Source organism: Dromiciops gliroides, chromosome 1 (assembly GCF_019393635.1).
Source record: "Dromiciops gliroides isolate mDroGli1 chromosome 1, mDroGli1.pri, whole genome shotgun sequence".
NCBI lineage: Eukaryota > Metazoa > Chordata > Mammalia > Microbiotheria > Microbiotheriidae > Dromiciops > Dromiciops gliroides.
In genome coordinates, this window is record NC_057861.1 from 521,698,372 (window position 1) to 521,714,746 (window position 16,375).

Here is a 16,375-nt window from a genome sequence, read left to right on the forward strand (position 1 = left end):
GGTTTTTTTGCCGGGCAATAAGGGTTAAGTGACTTGCCCAGGGTCACACAGCTAGTAAGCGTCAAGTGTCTGAGGTTGGATTTGAACTCAGGTCCTCCTGAATCCAGACCTGGTGCTTTATCCACTGTGCCACCCAGCTGCCCCTACATGCAACTTTTAAAAATATTCAATTGGCAATAAGTTCCCAGTGGAGTCATATTGGTCTCTTTAGATAGTTTTTCTTCCTCTTTCATTCCTTCTCTGAAAAGTTTGTATCTTCAGAATTCCATTCTTGAAAGCCTCTCATTCTTCTAGGGTCAATTTTTCCTTTTAAATTTCCTTTTAAATTTAAGCCATCGGTTATGCCTCTCATTTTAATGGATCCTTTGAAATGCATTCTCTCAAAATCTAGGTAAATTTCAGAGTATGCCTAGAATTCTTTTCCTCCCCTCCCATAGATTCTGAGGAGGGTTTATTTTCCAATAAAGTTGTTATCATTTCTACTTCAACATGCAGCTTCTCCTATTTGTTCAGTATCGATCGGATCCAGATTGGAAGCTCTATGCACTGCTTCCTTCACCTTTTGAAGAATGAAATCATCATGAAGACAATGTCAAGTAAGTATTAACTGCCTTGCTGTTGGTAAAGAGAGACCTCTAGGAGATGTCTGGAAAACTGAAGTCTTCCTTCATCAATATCAGGTTTTTCATTTGTTTTCTTCCCGTTTCATTTGGTAAAGAAATAACCTGGGGAGAGGGTGGTGAGCAGCAGCACCCCACTGTAAGATGAGGGGTGGTGTCTGCTTGGCATTCGGGGAGGGAAAAGGTCATGGTATAGCCACTGGAGAAACTCAGAGACCCAACTAACTGGACAGGAAGTACACCTTCCCCTCTTCCCATGTTAATGTCCTCCTGCAAAGTCTTGGATACCCCTTCCTAGTAACATCTCATGATATATGTAGGTGACACTATTGCTTCTGTCTTCCCCTTCCTTGTTCCTTACTCAAATTCTTTCTATCATTCTTCTTGCCTCTGTTTCCTGGATTCCCTTTTCCTTTATACATACACACACACATACATACATACACACATACATACATACATACATATATATATGTGTATATATATATATATATATATTTTTTTTTTTTTTTGGTGAGGCAAGTGGGGTTAAGTGACTTGTCCAGGGTCACACAGCTAGTAAGTGTTAAGTATCTGAGACCGCATTTGAACTCAGGTCCTCCTGAATCCAGGGCCAGTGCTCTATCTACTGTGCCACCTCGCTGCCCCCATATTTTCTATACATAGACATTTTCTATACCTATTCTTTTATGTATAAAATTTGACTTTATCTCACCCCCTTTATTCATTCTGTTTTTTTTAAATTAAGGCGTATCCTTCCATAGCCAAATTCCATTTATGAATTCCACCCCACAATGCCTTAGGGATACCTATGAAGTTGAATTTACCTCCTTTGTTATCTCTGGTTCACTGGCACCTTCAGGTACTTGTGTCTTGAGGGCACAGAGTAACATATGCTTTATTCTGCAAACATTTAATAAAACTTTATTTTCTACTCAATGTATGGCCTACTAAGAGAGTGGTGATCCAAGCCTAATACATCTTTGTCATATACTGTTAGATAATTCTCACATCTCTAAAGTGGCAACAGTAATAATGGTAATACTAACCTCACAGGGTTATTGTAAGGCTCAAATGAGATAATGTCAACGAAACTGTACAAACCTTAAAGTATAATAAAAATATAAGTTAATTTAATTAACATATACAACCTCTTTGGGTGTAGACATTTCCCTCTAGGAGGTCCTAAAACATCTCCTCTTTCCCCTATTTACTACATTTCTGCTGTTCTCTCATCTTTTGTTGTGCTTTTGTCTGATTTTTTTCAGATCAAATTTCCCACAATATGACCTTAAGTTTCAATTCCCTTGTAAAATCCAACCAGTCAGGGAACAGTATCTATATAAGGTTTTTATATAAAACTACTGTTAATCAGGATATCCTGTTTATCTGTTGTTTTTGTTTGATGTGCTACACACTTACTCAGTTGTTTCAGTTATGTCTTCACAACCCCATTTGGGATTTTAATGCAAAGGTACTGGAGTGGTTTGCTATTTCCTTCTCCAACTCATCTTACATATGAGGAAACTGAGGCAAACTGGGTCACGCAGCTAGTGTCTGAGGCTAGATTTGAACTCAGGTCTTCCTGACTCCAGAGTCACCCTCTATCCACTGTACCACCTACTCCCACTTACTCTTACCCTTACTCACTGGGGCTCAAGATCTTAATTCTGTGCCTCCTCTGTGTGGGTAAGTCTTAAAACATCCAGGGCCATCTCCAGGCTTCCTGATATATATCTTGCCATTGGACCTAGATGGCTCTGGTAGAGAGAGTAAGGTTGGTGACCTTGCACAGCCCTTCCTCAATTAAATCCAAATCAGCAAAAGTCATGACATCACCTTGATGTCATGGTTCTCTTTGAGAATGAAAGACAAACAATACAAAGTAAAATGGCAGAGTGGTTTTTCTATTTTAAACACTCTACCATTTTACCTTGTATTAATTTAGCTTTTAAATATTTGTATTAGTATTTCTACATTCTCTACATTATTGTAACCTTCATCAGAGTTTCTCACAATGTGAAAGATTGGTGTTAATTGGGGAGTATTTTTTGCTTCTATCATATATTATCCCTGATCTAGAAAATCTATAGAAACCAAACCTGACATCACCTTATATGGTGACACCATCTCCACCTTCAACCAAGTAGCTCACAAAATTAAGGAAGGAAGGTTTTATTGGATGGTTAAAGAAAGCTAAAAGAATCCTTGGGTAGCTAGGTGGTGCAGAGGATACAGTGACAAGCCTGGAGTCAAGAAGACTCAACTTCCTGAGTTCAAACCTGGCCTCCAGACATTTATTAGTTAATGGGCTTAATTTAACACTTAACCCTGTTTGTCTCAGGTTCTTCACTGTAAAATGAGCTGATAATTGGCAAATCACTTTTGACTCCAGTTATCTTTGTCAAATAACTCCAAATGGGGTCATGAAAAGTCAGCATGACTGAAAACAACTGAACAATAAATACAAATATACAGAGCATCTTCTCATATGGGGTTGAGACTATAGTTTCCCAGATTTATAAAGGCCAACACTCTTAATCTAGGGAATATTTTTTGGACAATAATAATAGCATACCTGGCAGGCTGAACCTTATTAATATATAAACTCTATAAACTCTAAAGATCCCCATCCTAACTCCTATTCACACAGTTCTAAAGGTACCTCTAAGGTATTGGGGGTATCTTTTCCATTGTTATAGACTCAACCTCTCATTTTGGTATATTCTTCCCATATCAATCACCAAGTAATAGTTAATTATCTCCCTTGTATCATTGATCCTCTCTAATGATTATCATTAATCAATTAGCATCAACTAGCTTTCACAAAAGGGATATTTCCTGTAAGGATCAACATGACTAGAAGTTGCCAAGGTTTTTCTCCACTAAATCAGTGGGTCACATTTTCCCATCTCCCACATCAGCCCTGTGAAGAGTAGGCTCAGACTTAAAGCTTTCCACAAAGCATTCTCCTACCATGGTCACTTCTGAATGTGACACTTATACCTCTGGGCTGGGTCAGAGTGATCACTCTCCAAGACCTTGGCTGCTTCTTCTCTCATCTCAGTTGTCAGCAAATCCCAATATGGACCACAGTTTCAAACTTTCAAAATTATTTCAAACTTTCAAAGTCTACAAGGTCTTATCTCTCTCCAATGCTCTGCCTCAAAGCAGGAACAAAGCATCACAAAGAGGTGTTAAAGTCTCAGTCATAACTTTGGTGGGGAGGACCAGAGGCCAACATATCCCTCTCCTTAGAACATACCAGGCAAGGAAAAGAAATGGCATCTCCTGTTAGAATACAACATTCAATAAAACAGCTCTTCTTTATGTGGTAAGAAGACCAGAAACAATGAGAATTCCAACCTGTCTTCTGAAGGAACAGCAAGGCCCTTCCATTCCAAAATCAACAGATCTTTGCAGAAGCTGGCTCCCTGACCTCTCCATGTGGTCAGACACAGAGCGTGATGCACATGCTCTGAAGATGGACCACTCTATCTGGGAATAGGTGTCATATTGTGAGGATCAGCCAGGCCCCTGTTATATTAATAACACACAATTTTGCTAGAAAAAAGAGAGATGAATAGAGATGATCAAATATAAGGGATACCAGGAAAAAATCTGAGCTAAATATAAAGTTACAAATACATCAGAACTGACTCTGACATAGTGTGGAAATAACAGATCTAACAATCTTTTAAAATAGGGCATATATTGTTTCTTTTCTGAGTCTCTAAATTTTTTAATTTATGCCTTTTTATTTTCTATCAGTTATTTCTGGATATTCCTTTCCCTTAGCCCTTTCACTCCTGTAGGATTTCTCTCCCTGTAACAAAGAAAAAAACATTATTTTTTAGTCCCAATGAACTAGGGGACAGCTGTGAGGTTCAGTGAAATAGTAATGCTTAGCCTGGAGTCAGGAAGACCTGAGTTCAAATGTGACCTCAGATACTTACTAGCTATGTGACCCTGGGGAACTCATTTAACTTCTGTTTGCCTCAGTTTCCTCAATTGTAAAAGAGGAAATCTATAGATGTAAATTATTATCATAACAGGCACCAGGGTTAAGTGAGGTTGAAAAATATTTGTGCCTGTCAAGTAGACTGCTAGAATAAAATAATGATAGCTAGTATTATTACTAATTAGCATAGCCAGCCATGTTGGACAATATATGAAACATTATGCACTAATAATCTTCTACCCTCTATCAAAAGGAGGGAGGTGTTTCATCATCTATTCTCTGATACCATTGATCATTACAATTATTTAGAGTTTAATTTCCTTTTAGTGTTTTTTTTAAATGTACAAAAACCATTCACTTACCACTCCTGCTACCTATCATCTCATATATCTCTTACTTGAGAATGTGCCAACTTGCTGCCCTCATCTCATTTCCTCTCTTCTTAATTCTCTGCAGTCTAGCTTCTAACCTCACAATTCAACTGAAACTGCTTTCTCCAAAATTATCAAGGATCTTTTAAATACTAACTCTAATGGCCCTTTCTCAATTCTCATTTTGTCATCTCATTCTCATTGAGCCTGGTAAATGTGATTAATGAAAAAAATGGTAAATGTTGGAGGAAGTGTGGGGAAAAAAGTACATGAATATACCATTATAGAACTGTGAATTGGTCCAATCATTCTGAAAAACAATTCAGATTTCTACTAGAAAATTCAATAAACTGTACATACCCTTTTACTAGTACCATTACTTTGCACATATCCCAAGGAGCTCAAAGAAAGAGGCAAAGACATTATATATAATGAATATGTAATAAATATATATGTAATAAAAATTTAAAAACACTACTTTTGGTGATAACAAAGAACTGAGAATAAAATAGATGACCAGCAATTTTTTATGACATAGCCAATGGGGGACTTTTTTTCTTGACTATATGTATTAGTTATAAGTTTTATTGTTTTTCCCCACCTTTTTATTTTGTTTTGTTTTTGTTTTTTGTTTTAGTGAGGCAATGGGGGTTAAGTGACTTGCCCAGGGTCACACAGCTAGTAAGTGTTAAGTGTCTGAGGCCGGATTTGAACTCAGATCCTCCTGAATCAAGCACTGGTGCTCTATCCACTGCACCACCTAGCTGCCCCTCCCCACCTTTTTAAAAAAGAAAGCAGCAGTTGGGAGGGAGAGGACTACATATAGGGTTGCAAAAATAAAAGAAAAAGGAAAAAAGGTTACTAAAACTTTTTTTAAATACTCAGAAGGAAGGATAGAGGGAAATAGATAAAAGCAGGGCAGTTTTATAAGTTATATGCTACATTTATCATATATTTAAAATAAAAGGTGATAGAGATTCATGGTTTTGTGTTCTACTTTATATATGGAAATGCTCAATTTGTTTGATGTCTATTAAATTCTGGATAAAAAATTAAAATAATGAAAAAGAACATTGTTCATAGCCTTTGATCATTATGTACTGGGGAATGCCTTTTGGGTAACTTATTAGAGTGGACAGGACTTTAATTCAGGCAAGACTTTCATTTGAATCCTGCCTCAGATTCTTACTTGCTGTGTGACCTGGGGCTAGTCATTTAAACCTTTCTAAGACTCAGTTTGCTTTTATTCCTTTTTTTAAAAAAGTAATAAACATTTTAATTTATCAGTCTTGTGTTTCCAATTTTTATCCCTCCATCCCTTCCTACCCTCCCCTTTTCCTGAGGGTGGTAAGCAATCAGATATGGTGTTATACATGTATGATTATATAGAACATTACCGTATTAGTAATTTTGTATATGAAAACTTGAAATAAAAGAAAAAAAGTGAAAGGAAAATTTAAAAATAGCATGCTTCAGTCTGTGTTCCATCAATATCAGTTCTTTCTTTGGAGATGGATAATATGTTTTATCAATAGTCCCTTTGGATGTCTTAGGATCATTATATTGCTGATAATGGTTGTTATTCACAGTTCTACATCAAAACAATATTGCTGTCTCTGTGCACAATGTTCTCTTGGTGCTGCTCACTTCACCCATACAGTCAATTCAAACAAGTCTTTTCAGTAGGCCTTTCCAAAATCATCCTGTTTGTTATTTCTTATACTTCAATAATATTCCATCACCATCATATACCAACAGTTTGTTTAGCCATTCCCCAAACTGAGGGCATATCCTTTGATTTCCAATTCTTAGCCATCACAAAAAGAGCTGTTATGATATTTTTGTACAAATAGGTCTTTCTCTTTGGGGGTGATGTCCCTTTGGGATATAAACCTAGCAGTGGTATTGCTGGATCAAAGGATATGTCACAGTTCTATAGCCCTTTAGGCATAGTTCCAAATTGCTCTCTAGAATGGTTGGATCTTTTCACAACTCCCATCAAATAGTGGATTAGCATCCCAGCTTTCCCATAGTCCTCTCCAACATCCAATATTTTTCTGTTTTTGTTATATTTGCCACTTTGATAAGTGTGAGGTGTAGACCTCAGAGTTGTTTTAATTTGCATTTCTCTGATCAATAATGATCTAAAGCATTTTTTCAAATGATTATAGATAGCTTGTGATTTCTTTGTCTGAAAACTGCCTGTTCATATCCTTGACCATTTATCAATTGGGGAATGACTTGCATTTTTATAAAATTTGACTCAGTTTCTCTATATATTTGAGAAAATGAGGCCTTTATCAGAGATATTTGTTTCAAAGTTTCTTCTTCCCAGTTTTCTACTTCCCTTGTAATTTTGTTACATTAGTTTTGTTTGTGTGAAAGCTTTTTAATTTACATAACCAAATTATCTATTTTAACATTTAAGTTTTATTCTCTATTATCTTCTTTGGTCCTAAATTCTTTCCCTGCCCATAAATCTGACGATAAATATATTCCCTACTCCCTTAATTTGCTGATGGTATCATCCTTTAAATATCCTATCTTTATCAAAGTAACTTCACTCCTCCTTGACTAGCTTGTGTGGGTGACTATGAATAATTTATCAGTTCATACTTCAGTTTCCTCAGAAAATGGGACAAATATTTCTTGTGTCTTATTTGCCTTGTAGGGATGTGATTAGGGATAAATGGCACAATAAAACCGAGGGCTTCATTTTCTTTTCCTAAGAAGAAAGGTCTAATTAAAACTAAGGTATATTTTCCATGCTTTTATGAAATACAATTATACTCAGATGTTACAACATCATCTCTTCACCTTTTTTATTAAGACACCAAACAACCTTTCAATTTAGTTCCTTTAGGTTTTATAGGTGTAATAAACTGATGAGTCAAGGTGCCATTCCCCTATGCCTGCAGCTTGTTCCCTTCCTCAGCTCTCCTAGAATCCTTACTTTCTTTCAAGGCTCAACTCAGGTACTACCTCTAAAAATAAGACTTTCCTGGGACCTCTAGTAGTTTTTAGTGCTTTTCTCCTTCCTCAATGAAATTATTCTTTCTTAAATTTATTTTGTTACCTGTATGGTGCAGCAGAAAGAACACTGATCTATAGTCAGGGAAATTTGGTTCAAATCTTACTTTTATGTTTGCAAGCTGGGAGACCTTGGGCAAGTCATTTCTTCTTGCTTCAGATTCCTCATTTACATGGCCTCTAAGGTCCTTCCAGTGGTAGATCTGTGATCCTTTCTGTATTTATCTGCCCAGTTTTGACAAAGTTCTTGGAAGTCTTTGAGGGTTTTTTCATTTTTCTATTTCTATTCATTGCTGGCTGGCGACATTACTTAGCACTAAGGTCAGGTATGTAAAAAAGCATGTGCTATTTTTCTATTTAGAGTATTAAAGGGCTATAATAATCTGGGTAGCACTGATCATGAGACTACTCAGAGACACGGGGTGTTGACCCCAACAGAGACTTTGAGAGGTGCCAGCTCTGATCTAGTCATACTTGACTACCATCTTGCCCCCTTCAATAGCATCTTTTTTTTTTTTTCAGGGCAATGAGGGTTTTAAGTGACTTGCCCAGAGTCACACAGCTAGTAAGTGTCAAGTGTCTGAGGCTGGATTTGAACTCAGGTCCTCCTGACTCCAGGGCCAGTGCTCTATCCACTGCACCACCTAGCTGCCCTCAATAGCATCTTGATCCCCCAGTTCTGTACCTTATCTTTTAGCCCTGCTTTCGGCTGTGTTGAGAAACAGTGGTCACTCCCATCCTGAGACTTATAGGACTTGTACCAAGCTTGTCTGGGTCACCATGAAATTAGGAAGTGATCTTCATTTTTTTTTTTTTTTTGGCAGGGCAATGGGGGTTAAGTGACTTGCCCAGGGTCACACAGCTAGTAAGTGTCAAGTGTCTGAGGCTGAATTTGAACTCAGGTACTCCTGAATCCAGGGCCGGTGCTTTATCCACTGCGCCACCTAGCTGCCCCCCGATCTTCATTCTTTTGCAACAGACACCACAACGCTCAGAGTAAGTCACTCAGTGGCTGGCATTCCCACAGTTTATACTACACCACCCACTGTGAGCCTGTACAGGCAGTCAAAAGCCCCAGGCTTTTGCCAGTCCCTGAGACCAAGCAGCATGGTAGCAGGAGTCTGAAGAGCAAAGAGTCTGTGATTGTCATCCAGGCAGTAAATATCTGAGGGCAGGATTTTGAAATCAGGTCTTCCTTGATCCAGCCCCAGAAGTTCTATCCACTGAGCCACCCACTGCCCTTAGTAGGACTTGGATCAAATGTTTTAATTTGTTATAAGAGAGAATCTATGAGAGCGGGAGGGTAAAAGCAATATCCAGAAGTGACTAATGAAAAAAAACAACAACAAAAAAAAAAACAACCCCATAAATAAGACTCTTTTTAGAGACTCAGAAAAAAAGAACCAATTATGGATCCTATTTTAAAGATTATCGCTATGCCTATTTTATTTATTGCATCAAAGAGAGTCACTAAAGGAACTGAAATTGGTTAGTCTGGAGAAGTGATGACTTAGAAGGATGCTGTGATATTTAAATGCATATCTTATGGACAGAAGAATTGTAGGGTCATAGGCTTGATATTAAGCAAAACATTGCTAATAATTAGAGTGTTTCCCAAAGAACAAGTACATTAGGGCTATAGAGCTGCCTGTCATTGAATTGTCTTTTGTGGAGCGTTTCATAACCACTTCTCTTTTTCTTTTCTTTTCTTGAGACAATCAGGGTTAAGTGACTTGCCCAGGGTCACATAGCTTAGTACATAAACTACTTTTCAAGGAGAATACCTCATTTCTGATGAGGGCATGAGTTGGATTTATAAAGAATAATAACAATATCTAGCATTTCTGTAATGCTTTAAGGTCTGACTAGCTGTGTGACCCTGGCAAGTCACTTACACCCCTGAATTGCCTCACCAAAAAAAAAAAAGAAAAGCTTTAAGGTCTGCATTGCTCTTTAACAAATATTATCTCATTTATCTTCACAACAACCCTGAACTAGAGTCATAGACTTAGAGGTAGAAAGAATAGTCTTTTTTGTTGTTTTGTTTTGGGGTTTTTTTTGGTGGGGCAGTGAGGGTTATTTGACTTGCCCAGGGTCACATAGCTAGTACATATCAATTGTGAGGTAGAAAAAAGATCAAGAGGGGCAATCTAGTCCAACACTATAAATTTTTAAAAATTTTAAATTTTTATTTATAGATTTAAAAACTGCAAGCCAAAAGAGGCTAAATAATTTGCCCAAGGCCACACAGAGGCATTGATTTGAACCCCATGTTAAAGCTGGCTCTAGAGCATCATCCTATCCTGCCTCCCCAGAAAGCCTTTGAGCTCCTTTCAAACAAAGTCTGAGATTCAGAAAACAATCTCATTGACACTTTTGATTATGTAGGCCAAAAATATGCGAGAAGAAAAACGGTTAGCTAAGGCAGACAGATCTTGAGTCTTTCCTTATGGGGGAGGCAGATGAGAGTAGTAAACTGTGAGGGGCACTGGGTTTGGAATCAGAAAACCTGGACTCATCCTGGCTTCTGCTGCTGACTAGAAATCCAACCTCAGATCACATGAGTTGGGCTCTCTCTCAATTTCCCCATCTTTCAAATAAAAGGAGGTTGAAAATAGATGATTTGAGGCCCCTTATACTTTAAATCCTATGGTACGGGAAACAAATTGTCATTCGGAGAAAGACTCCTAGATCTGGAGGGGGACCTTGGAGCTCATCTAATCCATCCATATATCTTAGAGATAAGTAAAGTTAGACCCCAGGGAAGGGAAGCAACTTGTCCAACGGTTGTTGTAAGTGGCACACTGAGACTTGAACACAGAGCTTCTGATTCCCAGTTCCATGGGGTTGTGACTGTTTAAATTTTTTGTTTTGTTTTGTTTTTGTTTGTTTTTGTTTTTTTTGTGGGGGGTTGCTACAAACATTTATTTTATTTTTTTCAGTTACATGTAAGTGTAGTTTCAACATTCATTTTCATAAGATTTAGAGTTCCAAATTTTTCTCTCTCCCCTCCCTCCCTTCTCCTCCCCCCTCCACAAGACAACAACCAGGTTATATATGTACAATCCACAAGTGTTCTTTTTATCAGTTCTTTCTATGGGGGTAGAGAGTAAGCTTCCTCATTAGTCCCTTGGGATTGTCTTGGATTATTGCATTTCTGAGAGTAGTTAAATCATTCACAATTGCTCATTAAAACAATACTGCTGTCACTATGCACAATGTCCTCCCATCTCTTACTCACTTCACTATACATCAGTTCATGAGTCTTTCCAGGTGTTTCTGGGATCATCCTGTTTGTCATTTCCTACAGCACAATATCATTCCACCACAATCATATACCACAGCTTCTTCAGTCATTCCTCAACTGATGGACATTCCCCTGATTCTCAATTCATAGCCACCACAAAGAGTTGCTATAAATATTTTTTGTACAATTTTTCCCCCTTTTCTTTTTTCATGATTACTATTGTTAATTGTTTCCCCTTCCATCCTATTCCCTTCCCCATGATATTTATTCTATTATCCATCTTCTTTCATCCTATCCCTCTTCAAAAGGGATTTGCTTCTGTCTGTCCCCTCACCCAATCAGCCCTTCTTTCTTTTGCCCCTCTCTCTTGATCCCCTTCCCCTCCTATTTTCTTGCAGGGTTAGAGAGATTACTCTACCCAATTGAGTGTGTATATTATTCCCCGTTTGAGCCAATTCTATTGAGATTGAGGTCTCTGAACCAATTCTGATGAGTGTTAGGCTCATTTACTGCCCAGATTAAATAGATTACTCCACCCAGTTGAGTGTGTGTTAATCCCTCCTTGAGGCAACTCTGATGAGTTTAAGGTCTTTTGAGCCTTTTCTGATGAGTGTAAAATTCATTTACTGTCCTGCTCCTCCCACATCTATTCCCCCACTCCATAAGCCCTTTTCCTGTTTCTTTCATGTAGGATTTCACCTCTGCCCTTCCCCCTCCCCCAGTGCACTCCCCTCACCCCTCAATTCAACCCTAAATATGTCATCACGGGGCAGCTAGGTGACACAGTCCACCCTGGACCCATGGGGATCCCAGGGAAAACCTGGCCTCAGACACAATACAGTCATCCACTGCATGAACCCCAGGTATGTTCCCCAACTCCAATTTTTTGTGGTTCTCTAGGGTCTTGTATTGAAAGTCAAATTTGCCATTCAGTTCAGGTCTTTTCATCACAAATACCTGAATGTCCTCTTTTTCATTAAAGTCCCATCTTTTCCTCTGAAAGATTATGATCAGTTTTGCTGGATACATGATTCTTGTTTGTAATCCCAATTCCTTTGACCTCTGGAATATCATATTCCATTCCCTCCAGTCCTTTTAATGTAGAAGCTGCTATATCTTATGCTAACCTGACTCTGGGGGCTCCACAATACTTGAATTCTTTCTTTTTGGCAGCTTGCAATATTTTCTCCTTGACCTGAGAGCTCTGGAATTTGACTATCATATTCCTCAAGAGTTTTCCTTTGGTGATTCTCTTTCTGGAGGTGATGGGTTGATTCTTTCAATTTCTATTTTACTTTCTGCTTCTAGAATATCGGGGCAATTTTCCATGACAATTTCTTGAAAGATGATGTCTAAGCTCTTTCTTTGATCATGGTTTTCAGGTAGACCATTAATTTCTTTTTTTTTCTTTTTTTTTTTTTTGGTGAGGCAATTGGGGTTAGTGACTTGCCCAGGGTCACACAGCTAGGTGTTAAGTGTCTGAAGCTGGATTTGAACTCAGGTACTCCTGACTCCAGGGCCGGTGCTTTATCCACTGCGCCACCTAGCTGCCCCAATAATTTTCTAATTATCTCTCCTGGACCTATTTTCCAGGCCAGCAGTTTTTTCCCAGAGAGATATTTCACATTGCCCTCTATTTTTTAGTTCATTTGATTTGCTTTATTATTCTTGGTTTCTCATAAAGGTCACTTGTTTCCATTTGTTCAATCCTAATTCTTAGGCAATTATTTCATCAGAGAGCTTTTGTACCTCCTTTGCCATTTGGCCAGTTTGACTTTTCAAGCTGTTGACTTTTTTCTCATGTCTTTCCTGCATCACCCTCATTTCTCTTTCCATTTTTTTCCTCTACCTCTCTAAATTTATCTTCAAAGGTCCTTTTTGAGCACCTCTATGGCCTGAGACCTTTTTCTGTGGAAACTTTAGATATAGGGGCCCTGACACTGACTATCTTCCTCCGAGGGTGCACCTCAATCTTCCTTGTCAATGAAGAACTTTCTGTGGTCCTCACCTTTCTCTGTCTGCGCATCTTGCCTTTCTTTTATTTTGACTTTTATCTCCTCAAAGTGGGGCACTGTATTCATGCTGCAGTATCCCAAGCTTCAGAAGTCCCAGGTGGTATGATTTAAGGAGGATCAGGGTTCTTCACTTGCCTGGCTTATTCCCTGTTCGTAGATAACCCCAGACCAGCTTTGTGTGTAGTGGTTGTCAGCTGCCTGTGCCCCTCCCCTACTCTGGGCTACCTGCTACTCAAGCCTACCTCCTGGTTTCCAGCAGGGTGAAAAACCCAAGTTCTGCCTCAGCACCAGCATAGACCCCTGTAGTCTCCCCTCTGCCAAGGGCTCAGCCCTCTCACCAGACCTGTGAGCTTAGTTCCAGACAACACTGGTGCTTCAGCTGATTCAGAGGCTCTGGGAGTCTCCTTCTCTGGTGAGGACTTCCTGGGACTGATCTGTGTCAGGTTGACTATGGGGTTGGGCTATGCTCCTGTCTCAGCACAGCAGCTCCCTCCTTCTGACTTTCCAAGCTGTTCTTGGTTAGAAGATGATTTCAGTACATTCTTCTGTGGGTTTTGCTGATCCAGGCATTGTCCTATGGCCATTATTTCCATGACTGGGTTTAAATTTGGGACAACTAGTATAAGTGCTGGTAGTGGTAGTGTCAGGAGCTAGAACTCTGGTGTCACTCTTTCCATTAATCATTCCCCTTGTTGGAGTTTATATTTTCTTCCTTTTTTCCCCCTCTGATTTCCTCCCCTCACCTTGCATTAGACTCCATGTGTTCTCTGCTGCTCTGGGTCACAAGTTCTTACAAAGGTGTTAGCAGACTTGGTAGTACAAGGTTTCATGTGTATTATAGGAGCTGTCTCTCCAGAAAATACTGAGACTCGGGCCCAAACTAGAAGAAATGACATAGCAATTTATATGTATTTTATTTTTGGATAATAAACATTTTTATCTAAAGTTTTGAGCTCCAAATTCTATCCTTTCCCTCCCTCTCCTCCCCGAGGTGTAAACAATCAGATATAGGTTATACATGTGGCAATTATGTAAAACATTCCATATTAGTCATTTTGTACAAGAAAACTCAAATAAGAGAAAAAAATGAAAGAAAAGTAAAAAATAGCATGCTTCAGTCTGTGTTCAGTCTAACACCAGTTCTTTCTTTGAAGGTGAATTTACATGGTACTTTTGAAATTCAAGGACCTTATTCCTAGAGAATGGCAAGTTTATTGTTGTTTTTTATTCATCCTTCAATATTTTGAAGGGGGGGTGTGATGTCTTGATTTGCCGTGTGAATTGGATTTAAGTGAGGCAGAGTTACACAAAGTGTTCAGCCTCATTCTCACTTCCAGAGTCCTTGAAATCACAGTGGCAAGACAGAAGTCAGAATGACTAGATATCACTCAGGATGCAGGGTGTTAAAAAAATTAATTATTAATACAATATAACTAACCTGGAAAAATTATATATAATATTGGATTTATGAAAAAATATGCGTGTATATGAAAAATTATAGGTTTAGAGAAATTATAATGGGCCATAAATCCCTTCGTGGTTGCCATTCAAATGTGAGATATTTTGAATCGACTAGGCCTAATTTTGGGGGGCCTAATCTGTGGATGGACTAATCTGGGGACTTTTGACTGTTTGGCTGTCTGACTTCGTTAATTTAATATGGGCAGTTTATAAAGTTCCACAACACTGCTCCCAAACTGATAAGCCACAGGATTAAGAAGCCTCTTAACTAAATAATCAAAGCAGAGTTTATTTATGAGATACTATTTAAAATTAAGAATACAGGGAAATAAAATGTACAACCTGACTGCTTTGCTGTGGCTCTTTCCACTGAGTTTCTTTCCCACCTGCTGTGTGATCTTATTGAATACAATAAGGGCCTTAGCGGCCTCGGCCTCAGGGCACATTACACTTTCTCTGATTTGTATTAAGGCCTGTAACCTGTCAGCCCTGTCTCTCCATCCTTGTCCTCTCTCCATCCTTGTCAGAGCTCCCCTCTAGTCACGCCTCTCCAATCTTGTCTCTCTATCTAGTCAGACCCCTTTAGTCTCCTTCCTTCCTCCTATCTCACTCCCAGGTCTATATATACCTTTTTTTCTCTCCACTCAAATCTCGGGGCTTCCTTCGCCCCCACAGACCAAGCTAATCTGCCAGCCAGAGCTGCAGCTGGTGGGTGGTGGGGGGTGTTCTCGAGCCTCATGCCTCAGCACAGGCTATTCTTCGGATAGTGCCGCTCAGGTCAGAGGGAGCTGGGGGGCTTTTTTTTCCCCCCAGCTGTCTGACCTGGCATCTTGTATAGCCCACGGGCCTTTTTCTCCTCAGCTGAAGCTGAGGAGGAGGGGGAGAGACCCTGAGGGCCTAAGGCTTTCTAATCTCAGCCTAAAGGTAGGGTCCCCAAATCAAAATAAATTTCCACAGAGAATGACCTTGGCATCTTTTCTGTCTGACCAAGCTCTAAGTGCTCCACACCACCTGCTTTCAGCTGCCTTCATGGCTATTAGAAATGAATTGTTCTCATCCTCCCATTCCACCAGGAGAAGTCTTCACATGCTTGTGGTAGCCATTACACTACTCACTGGTGGGTTCGAGGCTTGTCAGTTTCTCTCAACCTGGTTTATCCCGTCTGCCAAGACAGTGTTACCAGGCTGTGGCTGCTGCACGTGCTACAGCTTCTCGGAACCACAGGTGAGAGTTGGATGAAAGGTGATGCTGAGCTGCCCCGAAAAGGGCTTGGGAAGCCCTCACACCAGAGGTGCTAGTGCTCCTTGAACATTCTATATATCCTGGAAAACCAGTGTAAAATGTAACATGTCTGCTCAGTAGGTCTATAAATTGTTTTACATTCTAATGATGTTTAAGTCTCAACTTAGTGGTAGAGATTATGATAAGTAACAATCCTTCTTTTAAGTCTGTCAATGAACTTGAATGTGTTTTGTATTAGGCATTGCTTTTGTGAATAGGAAATAAATATCTGTTCTATACTTAGTTCATATTGTACAATGGAATGTCTTTCTTCCTATTTTGAGGAGAGGCTAGACATGAACCAAAATGGAAACCTTAAGCAATTTTCCCCTGGAGGCAATAAAGTGAGGGAATGTTAGGAGCCCTTATTGTGTATTATTTATCTTTCC

At 39.1% G+C, this 16,375-nt stretch overlaps 1 pseudogene; it reads left to right on the forward strand.

Annotated features, from left to right (window-relative positions):
• LOC122751142 overlaps positions 1 to 16,003 on the forward strand; it is a 53,271-nt pseudogene extending 37,268 nt beyond the window's left edge.
• Positions 16,004 to 16,375: the final 372 nt, after the last annotated feature.